Below are 13,210 nucleotides of genomic sequence, written 5' to 3'. Positions count from 1 at the left end.
TAAAAAACAACAATAATACAGTGGGGCCTTGACTTACGAGTGTCCCAACTAACGAGTCTTTTGAGATACCAGCTGTCTCCTGGACGATTTTTTGCACTGAGTTGATAGAGTAATTTGAGTTAACGAGCTCCTTAATGAGCTCGGTCTTGGAACGAATTAAACTCGTAAGTCAAGGCCCCACTGTATAGCTTAAACTTTTTATGACCCTAAAAGTTCACTAATAATAAGCTGCCCTTTGTGCACAAAGATAACAGGAACAAATGTCAAGTTTTGGCAAAGGTTATGAAATTATATTTCAAAAAAATGTTGAAGGAATGCTTTGGACAACTTAGAAATTTTATCAAAATTGTCGATGGGAATGCAGATTGGTGCAGCCACTGTAGAGAGCAGTAAGGAATTACCTCAAAAATTTAATATGGAACTGCCTATGACCCAATGATTCCACCTTGGGAAATATATACAAAGAAACCTGAAACACTAATTCAAAAGAATTCATGTACCCTCATGTTCATTATAATATTATTTACAAGGCCAGGATTTGGAAGTAGACCAAGTTTCCATCAGTAGATGAATGGATTAAAAAGCTGTGGTACATTTACACAAGGGAATACTACTTGGCTGTAAAAAAAAACAAAACAAAACAAAACAAAAAAACAAAGAAGGAAATCTTATCATTTTTGACCTCATGGATGGACCTAGAGAGTATTATGCTAAGTGAAATAAGCCAGTCAGAGAAAGACAGGTACCATATGATTTCACTTATATGTGGAATATAATGAACAAAATAAACAAACAAAATAGAAATGGATGCATAGATATGGAGAACAGACTGACAGCTCTCAGAGGGTGAGGGGGGTGTGGGTGAAAAAGATGAAGTGATTAAGCAAAGAAAACCCGAAAACTCATAAACACAGACAACAGTATGGTGATTACCAAAGGGAAAGGGTTGGGGGGGAAGGTTGAAGAGGGTAAATGGTAATGAAAGGAGACTTCACTTGGGTTGTTGAACACACAATACAATATGTAGATGATGTATTATATAGAATTGCATAATTGAAACCTATATAATTTCATTAACCAATATCACCCCAATACATTCAATAAAAATTAAAAAGAATAAAAATAATTAGAGCTCAGGATAAAAAAAAAAGGCAGCTAGCAATACTTACTGGTAATTTTGAAATCAACCAAAGTCATAGAATTATGTGAATAAGAGGACAACCACCATGGATAAAAAGAGTTGGAGTTGAACAATCTAAACAGTGTGTGGAAATCCACTAAGTGAAACTGTTAATGTAAAAGTAGCTCAGAGCCGAAACCGGTTTGGCTCAGTGGATGGAGCGTCGGCCTGCGGACTGAAAGGTCCCAGGTTCGATTCCGGTCAAGGGCATGTACCTGGGTTGCGGGCATATCCCCAGTAGGAGATGTGCATGAGGCAGCTGATCGGTGTATCTCTCACATCAATGTTTCTAATTCTCTATCTCTCTCCCTTCCTCTCTGTAAAAAATCAATAAAATATATTAAAAAAAAGTAGCTCAGAATAAAAGATACACACACATAGTATATATTTTTACACTATACTAGAAGCCCAGTGCATGGATTTGTGCTCCAGCAGGGTCCCTCAGCCTGGCCTGCAGGAATCAGGCCAAAACCAGCTCTCTGACATCCCCTGAGGGATCCTCAATTGTGAGAGGGCACAGGCTAGGCTGAGGAGGGACCGTGAAATGGCTCCAGGGCATTTCTGGCCTGCCTTGCCTAGTCCCAATCGGCCAGACCCCAGAAGCAAACTAATCTACTGGTCAGAGCATCTGTCCCCTGGTGGACAGTGTACGTCATAGTGACTGGTCAAACAGTCGAACGAATGGTCAGACACTTAGCATATTAGGCTTTTATTATATAGGACTAGAGGCCCAGTGCACAAAAATTTGTGCACTCGGGGGGGAGGGGGGGTCCCTCAGCCCGGCCTGTGCCCTCTCACAGTCTGGGACCCCTCGGGAGATAACGCCCTGCTGGCTTAAGCCTGCTCCCGGGTGGCAGAGGGCAGGCCCAATCCCTAGGTGGAGCTCCTGGTCAGGCTCAGAGCAGGGCCGATTGGGGAGTTGGGGCACCACCCCCTGTCATGCACAGAGCAGGGTGGATTGGGAGGTTGTGATGCCTCCCTCAGTCATGCTCAGGGTAGTACCGATTAGGGGGTTGGGACACCACCCCTGTCACACTCAAGGCAGGGTCAATGGGGAGGTTGCGGCGCTACCCCTTGTCACGCACAGAGCAGGGCCAATCAGGGGGTTGGGGCGCTCCCCCCTGTCACCCACAGAGCAGGGCCGATCAGGGGGTTGGGGGGCCACCACTCTCACACTCAGGGCAGGGCCGATGGGGAGGTTATGGCTCTACCCCATCACACACAGAGCAGGGCCAATCAGGGGGTTGGGGCACCGCACCCTGTCACACACAGAGCCGCAGGGCGATCAGGGGTTTGGGGAGCTCCCCCCTATCAGGCACAGAGCAGGGCTGATCAGTGGGTTGGGGCGCCTTCCCCTGTCACGAACAGAGCAGGGCGGATAGGGAGGTTGTGGCCCCGCCCCCAGTCACACACAGAGCCGCAGGGCGATCAGGGGGTTTGGGCGCTGCCCCCTGTCATGCTGATCCCGGTGCCGGGAGGCCTCACGGCTCCGCTGATCCCAGTGCTGGGAGGCATATCACCCTTTTACTATATAGGATAGAGGCCTGGTGCACAGGTGGGTGCCGGCTGGTTTGCCCTGAAAGGTGTCCTGGATCAGGGTGGGGGTCCTCACTGGGGTGCCTGGCCAGCCTGGGTGAGGGGATGATGGCTGTTTGCAACTGGTCACACACCCTTCAGGGTGGGGGTCCCCACTGGGGTGCCTGGCCAGCCTGGGTGAGGGGCTGATGGCTGTTTTCAGGCTGGTGAGTGACTGAAGCTCCCAACCGCTCCTTTTTTTCTTTTTTTCTTTTATTCTGGGCCAGATTTAGTTTTGAGGCTTGGCTCCAGCTCTTAGGCCTCCACTGCTGAAAGCAGGTTTCTGGCCTTTGTTTACCTTCTGTATTTGAAACAATGTTGCGATCCTGCTGGCTGAAGCCCGGCTGACTAAAGCAGATTTCTGGGGTTTTGTTTAGCTTCTATATTTGTAACATAGTTGCTTAGAGTTGCAGCTCAGAGGCCTGCAGCGGCAGGCGGGGAATGTTGGAGTCCTCGTCACTGAAACAAGCAAGCCTCATGTTAGTTTCAAGCTGCCTGGCTGCCAGCTGCCGTCTTGGCTGGCAGTTAATTTGCACATTGCCCTGATTAGCCAATGGGAAGGGTAGCGGTCATATGCTAATGACCATGTTTCTCTTTTATTAGATAGGATATCTAATATGTCTATTGTGGATATATACATATACATATGTATATAGCATGCTTATAAATATAAAGATGATAGAGTGTTGTTGCTTTTAGTTTAAGAATACTCAATCAAGACTTTAGTACCTGGAAGGAGTAGCAAGGATGCAGAAGAGAATAGAATGTTCTAAACCCTGTTAATGGCTCTCCTGCTTTTGATATGAAAGGTGTCAGGCAACCTAGAAAAGTTTCAGCACATCCCATTTTCTCTACTCTATTCCAAATCCATTAGCCATTTCTTTTCTTACTTAGTGTCTAATGAGGCATTTCTTCTTTTTTCCCAGATTCTTCAAAATGGTGCTCAGATGGATCTCTGTTTTGAATTTGCCTTGTTACTTAGCATGGATTTCTTTGGCAAGTAAAATCTAAAACAATTATGTGGGTAGAACTAGTTTATTTAGGAGGTAATGAGGGACGGGGACAATATATGGGTACATTGTTTAGAACTCCATAGAGGATAAATGGTGCTGATATTCTTTTGGTAGATCTATGATTAATTCACTTCCATCCTCTTCCCAACCCAATTGACCAGAACCATCTTTGGAAATAGTGATTTATTTTTCTGCTTATGTAGAAGGAGAGTTTGGACAAAAAAAAAAATTACTTATAAAGGCAATAAAGATATTTAGGATAAATAAATGTTTATGTAATTTGCCTCCTTTGTACACCAGCCTTAAAGGATCTATTTTAAAAAACAAACAAACATATAATTATATGTTAAATCACACAAAAAAACCTCATTATTATAAAAAATAGCAACCATAGGGGAAAATTTTATTACAATTCAATAGACCTAGAAATTCCTTATGTAATTTTAATTGTACTTCTATTTCATTCTGCAACTTCCATATTCTTTTAAATATATTTTTATTGATTTTAGAGAGTAAGGGATAGGGAGAAAGAGGTAGAAACATCAATGATGAGAGATAATCATTGATCGGCTGCCTCCAGCACGCCACTATTGGGGATCAAGCCAGGCAACCTGGGCATGTGCCCTGACCAGGAATCAAACCATGACCTCCTGGTTCATAGGTCAATGCTCAACCACTAAGCCATGTCACCTGGGTACAACTTTCATATTCTTGAGATCAGTATTGACTAGCATACAGCAGTCATTTGTCTACTTGCCCTCAGGCCTATCACCACTCTTCTGTGTTTCTCTGCATGCTAAAGAAGGCTAGAAGTCCGATGGCTACATTTCTCAGTCTTTCTTGCCAGCTGTCTTCCTGACAAGTTCTACTAATAGAAGGTACTGGTGGAAGATAACAAGACAACAGGAAGGGCAAAGTTTCCTCCTCTGACTCCAATGGTGTGGCAGTTGCTGGCAGAAGCTGTAGCAGCAGCAGCAGGGATGGATGGATAATAGGCTCTTTTCCTTGGCTTCAGCCTTGGTACAGGCAGGACTCCTTTGTCAGATTCAGAGCCCACTACAACAGCGTCTCACACAGGCAGCAGACCTTGTAGGTTCATTAACTCCAGCTCAAGGGTCTTACCAGCTTTTGATCTCTTAGTATTACTCCCTTTGTATCCTTTTCCTTCCAACCCTCTTTCCTTCTGTTCGTAGTCCAACTCTTCCAACGTTCATGAAACTAGTATGACTTCTATTACATTGCATGTATTCTGTTGGTTTGCTTTTTTGCATCATGTAGCCTACGGCTTTTCCTATTCACTCCTCTCTCATTCCCCTTCTCCTTGTCCAGTCTTGCATCTCAGTCTGAAGACTCTCACTGTCTTCTCCAGCTTCCTTCACTTTATCTTTACAGGCAAACAGGAAATAATTCTAATAATTCTCTTGTAGTTTAGTTATGCTTTGCCATCTGTTTATCTAAGAGCCTGAATGAACACAGTAGAAAATGCAGTTTAGATAAATTATTCCAGTGGTATATACAAAATGGGACTCTGGTTTTATTGTGCTAGGATCAATAAACATAGGTTACAAGGAGACAAATTTGAACTTGCTAGGATATAACCTTCTACAATATACAGGATGTACCCCCAAAATGTACACACACTTTTCCCCCCCTGATAGCTCAATTGATGGTTCTTTCTTTTCAGATTTAACCCATTGGAATCAATGATTAATTAAAGTTTGTATACATTTTGGGGATACCCTATATTTACAGAGCAAATAACCTATTCACACCAAGATTTGACCACCTGCTAACAGTGTGGCAGAAGCATTGGGTGCATGGATAAAGTCTAATACTTTGAGATTTTTCTAATGCTGAGTTAGTTGCATCTATTGCAATTTCAGTAAAATTAAAGAATAAACTCTTACATCCTATACTTTTCAATTTCCTTTTTCCTAAGATCATTTTTATATGCATGGCAATGTCAGCAAAACATGCCCGAAAGAAAGCACACTCTATGAATACGGCTGTTTACTGTGTCTCAGTGAGGGCATAAATCCGTATCTCAGTGGAAAAGAACATATGGAGCCCAAAGAAAGGAAGAAAATATATTGGTTTAAAAACAACTAATTAAAGCTGGTGACTGGACCAGAAATATCTTCCACCTTTACACTGAAACATTTCAAATTAGTTTCTAATTGATATAAAGTAGAAAACTTAAAAATAGTTTTATTTCTCTAGGAGTTGCTTTGGTGTTGTTGCTGAGAAAACGAGGGCCTAGACAAAAATGGCGCAGAACATATTGGCATATCCTAGCAAAGTTTTATTAATGTATTTTTCAAGCTTAGTGCTCATGTCCTAGGACTCCTCTTATATGTCTCAAAAATTACATGAATTGCCCTGGCCAGTGTGGCCCAGTGGTTGAGCGTTGTCCCAGGCACCAAAAGGTTCCTGGTTTGATCCTGGGTCAGGGTCTGGGCACATATCCAGTTGTGGGCTCAATCCCCAGTAGGGGGCCTGCAGGAGGCAGCCAATCAGTGTTTCTCTCTCTCTCTCTCTCTCTCTCTCTCTCTCTCTCTCTCTCTCTCATCAATAAAAATGTATTTTTAAAAAAACTGCATGAAACTAATAAATAACTATTAATCTAAACTCAGGTTCCTCTAGAGAAGACACAAATATAACGTAAGTTTTTAATGAGTTGATATTTATTAACAGCCCACAGTGTGGTGAAATTGTGGACAAGCATTTGATAGCTTATTTCAGGCAATGGCATCGCCTATAGTACCTATCTCAGAAAAACCAATTATATTTAACACCTAACCCCCCCATAATTAATCTGACTCTAATATGTCCATTTAACTTCTTAAACACAAGTTCCAAAACCTCATCAGCTTTCCAGTACCACTACCACTTTCCCAATTCAGGGTTTTTTACTTTGTCCCTTGGTTATTAAAATAGCCTTCTATCTGGATGTCCTGTCCTTCAACTATTACCTTCTAGTCAACCATCCACATTATCACCAAAATTATATAATCATCTCATTTTTGTATTTGAAAACTTCCAAGTGCATCACAATGAAAATACATTTTCACAAAGCCCACTTGTAAAATGAGTGTTTGGGCTATATCATTTCTCATCTTTCATATGTTATCGATTTGTGCCTCTCAGAAAATGTTGACTAAATGATGAGCAATTCCTAGAAAAAACTGTAGTTAAATAAACATATGTCTATCGCCATGTGGTAATTTTCCTAAATTACTGGGCTGATTTTGAGATTTGTGCCTATTATCTATTACATATGCATATAAAATATATAACACACACAAAGAAAAATAGGTGAATTTGAAAGAATGCCCAACATTAATGAAAGTGTATTAAGATAAATTGCTTTGAATAATTGCCTCTGATTTTAAAAATCATAGAATATTCATAGAAATATTCATAGAAATATTCATAGAAATATTCATAGAAAATCAATATTTATATTTCAGTTCTTTCTTTCCATCTCCTTATTTTCGAATGCACAAATAAACTCTTTAAAAATCAAAATTCTATGGCATATAATGCTTGTCACTTATTTGGCATAAGTATTATCTTATAATATTAAACTTGTTTTAAATATATATTTTTATTGATTTTAGAGAGGGAGAGGAAGGGAAAAGGAAAGAGAGAGAGAGAGAAAGAAACATCTATGTGAGAGATAAACATTAATTGGTTGCCACCTCAACCACCCTAAACAGGATTGAACCCATAACCTGGGTATGTGCTCTGACCGGGAATGAAACCAGTGACCTTTTGGTGCACAGAACAATGCCCAACCAACTGAGTCACAGTAGCCAGGGCTGAAAAGGGTGCTTTTAATAAATATACAATTTATTTAGCCATTATCTTGCAGTTGTTAATCTTAAACATTAATTAATTAATTCTTACCCAACTATTTCCTTTATATAAACATAGGGAAATGGGATTTTTGGAATGGGAGAATAGTTTTAATGTTCTACTCATGTAGCGATAAATTTTTCCAGAAAGTATAGTAACCATGTAAGAAAATGTTCATCTCACCAATATTCTGCCAGCATTAGATATTATCTTTTTCAGAGATTATCTTTTTGCCATTTTGAAACTAGATTTACTTTTCATTACTCAGGTAATTGAACCTTTTTTCTTATGGGATCCATCATTTATTTTGTTTCTATTATAAATTGTCTATTCATGTACTTGGCCTATTTTTCCACAGGGGTATAAAATAACACATATTTTGCCAGCAGGTTTCAACACAAATGGGAAAAAGATATATTCATGGAATGTACTTTTGAACTGGCATTCAAAAGAACTCAGACAGAGGTTAGTGGTAAATAAAGCAATTGCCTTTGCTTAATAACACAGGTGGGGAAAGAGTTTGTAGAACATGGTTTCTTTTTTTTAAATAAAATATCTGTGGCTCACAGTGTAGGTGTGTGTACAAATCAGCTTCAAAAGTGCTTTCATGGAAGGAGCTGCTGGAAATACAGTATAAATATCTGCCTTTTGTATCACAACATTGCTCTAAAGGGCATATATAATGGTTCCTTCAAGCTTAATTTAGGAGTTAATACACAAAATATCAGAGAAGCTAGAACCTTCAGAGTCATCCTTGACATGTCTCCTCTCTAAATGCTAACCAACTCCTAGTCATTTTTCCTGAGTGCCAATACAATAGAGCCTCCTAGATCCACTTCTGCCACTGTCTTCATTCAAGCCTTTTCACCAGCACTGTTACAGCAGCTTCTGAGTGTTTAAAATTGCTCTCAGTTGGTATCTAGTCTTGGAGTTCTATCAGAGTTAAGTCAACAGTTAAGTATCTATTTTTTTCTCTTAGAAAAAGTTTGCTAAACTTCCAGAGCTACAAATAATTTATATATATATATATATATATCTACACTAATAAAAGAGAAAAATGGTAATTGGCGTACGACGATACCCTTTTCATTGGCTAATCAGGGCTACATGCAAATTAACTGCCAACTATGATCGGCAGTTAACTGCCAACAAGATGGCGGTTAATTTGCATATGTAGGCAAAATGCAGGGAGGCGAAAGGGAAAGCAGGAAGAAGCCCCCTGCCACTGACAGTGATCAGAAACCCAGGGGGGAGCTAAGAGCTGGGGGGCAGGGCCAAAGCCGCCTTTGCCCTGCCCCCCAGCCATGATCGGAGAATCAGGTGCCTTTGCCGCCCTGGCCAGTGATAGCAGGAAGTAGGGGTGGAGCCAGCGATGGGAGCTGGGCACGGTCGAAGCTGGCAGTCCCGGGAGCTGGGGGTCCCTTGCCTGGGCCTAAAGCGGAGCTCATGATCGCGGGGCCGCTGCAGCTGTGGGTCCCCGCTGCCCAGGCCGGACGCCTCAGCCAGAGGCGGAGCCTGCAACCGCGGGAAGCTGGGGGTCCCCTGCCCAGGCCTGACACCTCTGCCGGAGGCCTCAGGCCTGGTCAAGGGGCCGATCCGGTGATTGGTGATCGGAGGGTGATGAGGGTCAACTCCTCTGGCCGAGGCATCAGGCCTGGGTGGGGGGCAGAGCCAGGGATTGGGGGGATATGATGGTCCCCTTGCCCAGGCCTGAAGCCTGGGTCAGAGGCGTCAGGCTTGGGCGGGGGGTGGAGCAAGCGATCAGAGGGAGATGGGGGTCCCCTGTCCAAGCCTGACACCTCTGGAGGAGGCGTCAGGCCTGGGCAAGGGGCCGATCAGGTGATCAGAGGGTGATGGGGGTCTACGCCTCTGGCTGAGGCATCAGGCCTGGGCAAGGGGCAGAGCCAGCAATTGGAGGGGTCTGGGGGTCCCCTGCCCAGGCCTGATGCCTGGGCCAGAGGCATCAGGCTTGGGCTGGGGGCAGAACCAGTGATGGGGGGAAATGAGGGTCCCCTGCCCAGGCCTGACACCTCTGTCAGAGGCGTCAGGCCTGGGCAAGGGGCCGATCCTGTGATTGGAGGGTGATGGGGGTCAATGCCTGAGGGCTCCCAGTATGTGAGAGGGGGCAGGCTGGGCTGAGGGACACTCCCCCCCACACACCCAGTGCACGAATTTCGTGCACCAGGCCCCTAGTGTATATATATATATATATATATATATATATTTGGTAATTTTCTTCTAATCATGCTTGAATAACCTGTCCTCACAAACAGGCTATTAGGACTCCATGTATATCATATCCACACATAGGATAGCTTGTCACAGGATAAACTTATCTCTTTCCTACATCTATATTAGTTCTTAGAATGGTGTTGCCTTTATTCTTAGCTGGGCTCTAACTCAAATATTCCCTAATAGAGGCCCAGTACATGAAAATTGTGCCCTGTGGGGGGAGGTCCCTCAGCTTGGCCTGTGCCCTCTTGCAGTTTAGGAGCCCTCAAGGGATGTCTGCAGTGAAGGCGGGAAAGGCTCCATCGCCATGAGCTTGGCTTCTGGCTGAATGGCACCCCCCTAGTGGGAGCTCACTGACCACCAGGGGGCAGCTCCTGTGTTTAGCATCTGCCCCCTGGTGGTCAGTGCATGTCATAGCAACTGGTCATTTCTCTGGTCAATTTGCATATTAGCCTTTTATTATATACTAAAGGCTCAATGCACGGAATTTGTGCAAGGGGCTCGGCCCTCACAGCCACGGCAACTTGCCTTGGCCCTTGTAGCCCCGGCTTTGTCCTGAATGTTGTCTGGAAGGATGTCTGGAAGGTCGTTTGGCTGTCCGGTCTAATTAGCATATTATGCTTTTATTATTATAGAGGATTATCTGGACCCCACCCCAAATTCCCTAGAGTTAGCCTTGCCATTTCTTTGTAGTTGTTCTTCTGTAGTATATTGTTCATATCTTCATTTTATAGCACAGTGTATTTTAATTATTTACTTTTATGAACCCTTAAGCTGTGAAGTTATTTTGCATAGAGAATGTCTTAATCATCTTTTCATTTCAGAGTCTTGTGACTGGCACCATGTAAGGTGATCCATCAATATTTTAGAACCAATGAGTGAATTTTCAAATAACTAACTGAACCTGAACTTAATATGCAAAACACTATTTAAGCACTTTTGTTCAGTCTCTAAAAACACTTTTATTATCCCTCCACATTATAGATGAGAAAACTAAATCTTAGGTAGAGCTGGGATTCTAATCCCCATATAATTCAGAGATGAGAATCAAGGCAGCATAACTAAAATCCCTAAGGGGAAGAAATCAAGACTTAACCACAAGGATCTTATGGTTACTGTTGGTTTTGAGTTTTGATGAATGTGTGGGGAGAAAATCAGAGAAAGTATTTGATAAAGATTATTCTTTGTGAATTCACTATTTCTAACCTAATGTAATCCAATGTTTGAGAGAGAACACCTTCAACATTCAGGTGTTTGAAAATAAACCTGTAACTATAAGGATTAAAATATGTCCACTGTGAGAAATAATGTTAATAATTTCTTTTACTAATAATCTTTCTGAGAAACTATTAAAAGGATAGACTTGAGCACAGACTGTGTTGCTCAGTGGTAGACCCATTACCCAAGAGGTCAAGGTTTGATTCCTGGCCAGGGCACATGCCCAGATTGTGGGCTCGATCCCTAGCAGGGGGTGTGCAAGAGGCAGCTGACCAATGACTCTTTCTTATCATTAATGTTTCTATCTCTCTCTCCCTCTCCCTTCCTCTTTGAAATCAACACAGATATATATAAAGAACATACTTGAAAATATTCATCTGCCTTCATGTGACACAATGCATAGCTTTATACACCTATTCACCCTCAGAATCCTTCCAAGATTACATAGCCTTTTACTAGTATTTCCTGATAAGGGAATGGGTAGGGAAAGAATATAAGTATGATGCTGCAAGAGACAAACAAACATTTCTTGAGATGCTGGGCTAAACTATGGCTATGTGCTATTTAATTTCTAGAACTACCCTGAGAAATTTCTAGCATATAATTAATGACATATAGATGAACTAGCTTACTGATTGATATTACCATCTTCGTGAAAAACTCTATAGATGCAGCCAGGGAACACATGTTGACTTACATAATTTTGATTGTGGTAGATACACATGGTAAAAGGATGACTATGTGATACCAACTAGCCCTGCAAGGTTAAGTTTTCAACTGTCTTGATCATCTACTTCCTGGCACTGAACCATACTGAGGAGTTGGAATGGATGACCCCAATCCACTCTGACATGCTCTTGTTATTTCGGTCATGGAGACATAGTCCAAGGTAAATGTCACTGATATGTATTCCCCTAAAGCTGACTAAAAACAAAGGCAGAGCTTATTGATTTTTTAAAATTAATTTCTTTCTGCCAGACTTCATTTAGGCCCAATGCCTACTTTCTTTGAGAACACCTGGGCAAGCAGAAATTTCTACTGCTGACTTAGAACATTGGAATAGTAAACTATAAAAGCCAGATCTTGTTCTTCAATAGAAGAGAAAAGGGATATTCAGGAGGAGCTTGGTGATAATTCAAATTGCTAATTGAAGTAAGCAACATATCTAGGAAAATTCCCCAGATTTATAAGGACTGAGACCACAACAAACAAACAAACAAACAAAACACGTGTTTTTATTGCTTTTTTAGAGAGAAAAGGGAGAGAACAACATTGATAAGCTGCCTCCTGCACACTCACTATTGGGGGTGGAGCCTGAAACCAGGGCATGTGCCCTGACTGGGAATTGAGCCCAGTGACCTCTCAGTACATGAGATGATGCTCAACTAACTGAGCCACACCAGCCAGGGCAAGACCACATTCTGATGTTATCCCTTCTAAAGTCAGAGATTCTTATCATTAAAAGATCATTTGTTTTGTTGGCAAATTTCCATATCCACTTATGCACTGTGATTGGCCATTTTATTAAGCACTAGAGGCCCAGTGCACAAATTTGTGCACCAGTGGGGTCCCTCAGCCTGGCCTGCTGGATTGGGCCGAAACTGGCTCTCCAACATCCCCAGAGGGATCTTGGGTTGTGAGCTGGCACAGGCCAGGCTAAGGGACCCCACTGGTGCATGATTGGGGCTGGAGAGGGACACAGGAGATTGGCCAGCCAGGAAGGGGCCATGGGAGGGCTCCAGGGAGTGTCCGGCCCATCTTGCTCAGTCCTGATCGGCCAGATGCCAGCAGCAAGCTAACCTACCAGTTGGAGCATCTGCCCCCAGGTGGTCAGTGCATGTCATAGTGAGTGGTTGAATGGCCTTAGCATATCATTAACATGTTACGCTTTGATTGGTTGAACAGCTGACCAGTCAGCTGGACACTTAGCATATTAAGCTTTTATTATATAGGATGGTTTTCATGTCACTTTAGCAAAGTATATGTCAGGATTCCCAAGTATGAGAGGTGGAGTCCCATCATTTTGGAGTTCCTTGTCAAAAAGAGAGTATAATTTAAGTTTAAGCCCTGGAGGAGTGTGTTCCAACATGCTCTCTTACTATTGAAAAACCTCCATAAGTTATGAAATACTTAA

The sequence above is a fragment of the Myotis daubentonii genome, chromosome 3 (genome assembly GCF_963259705.1).
Source record: "Myotis daubentonii chromosome 3, mMyoDau2.1, whole genome shotgun sequence".
Taxonomy (NCBI): Eukaryota; Metazoa; Chordata; class Mammalia; order Chiroptera; family Vespertilionidae; genus Myotis; species Myotis daubentonii.
This window is presented reverse-complemented; position numbering follows the sequence as displayed.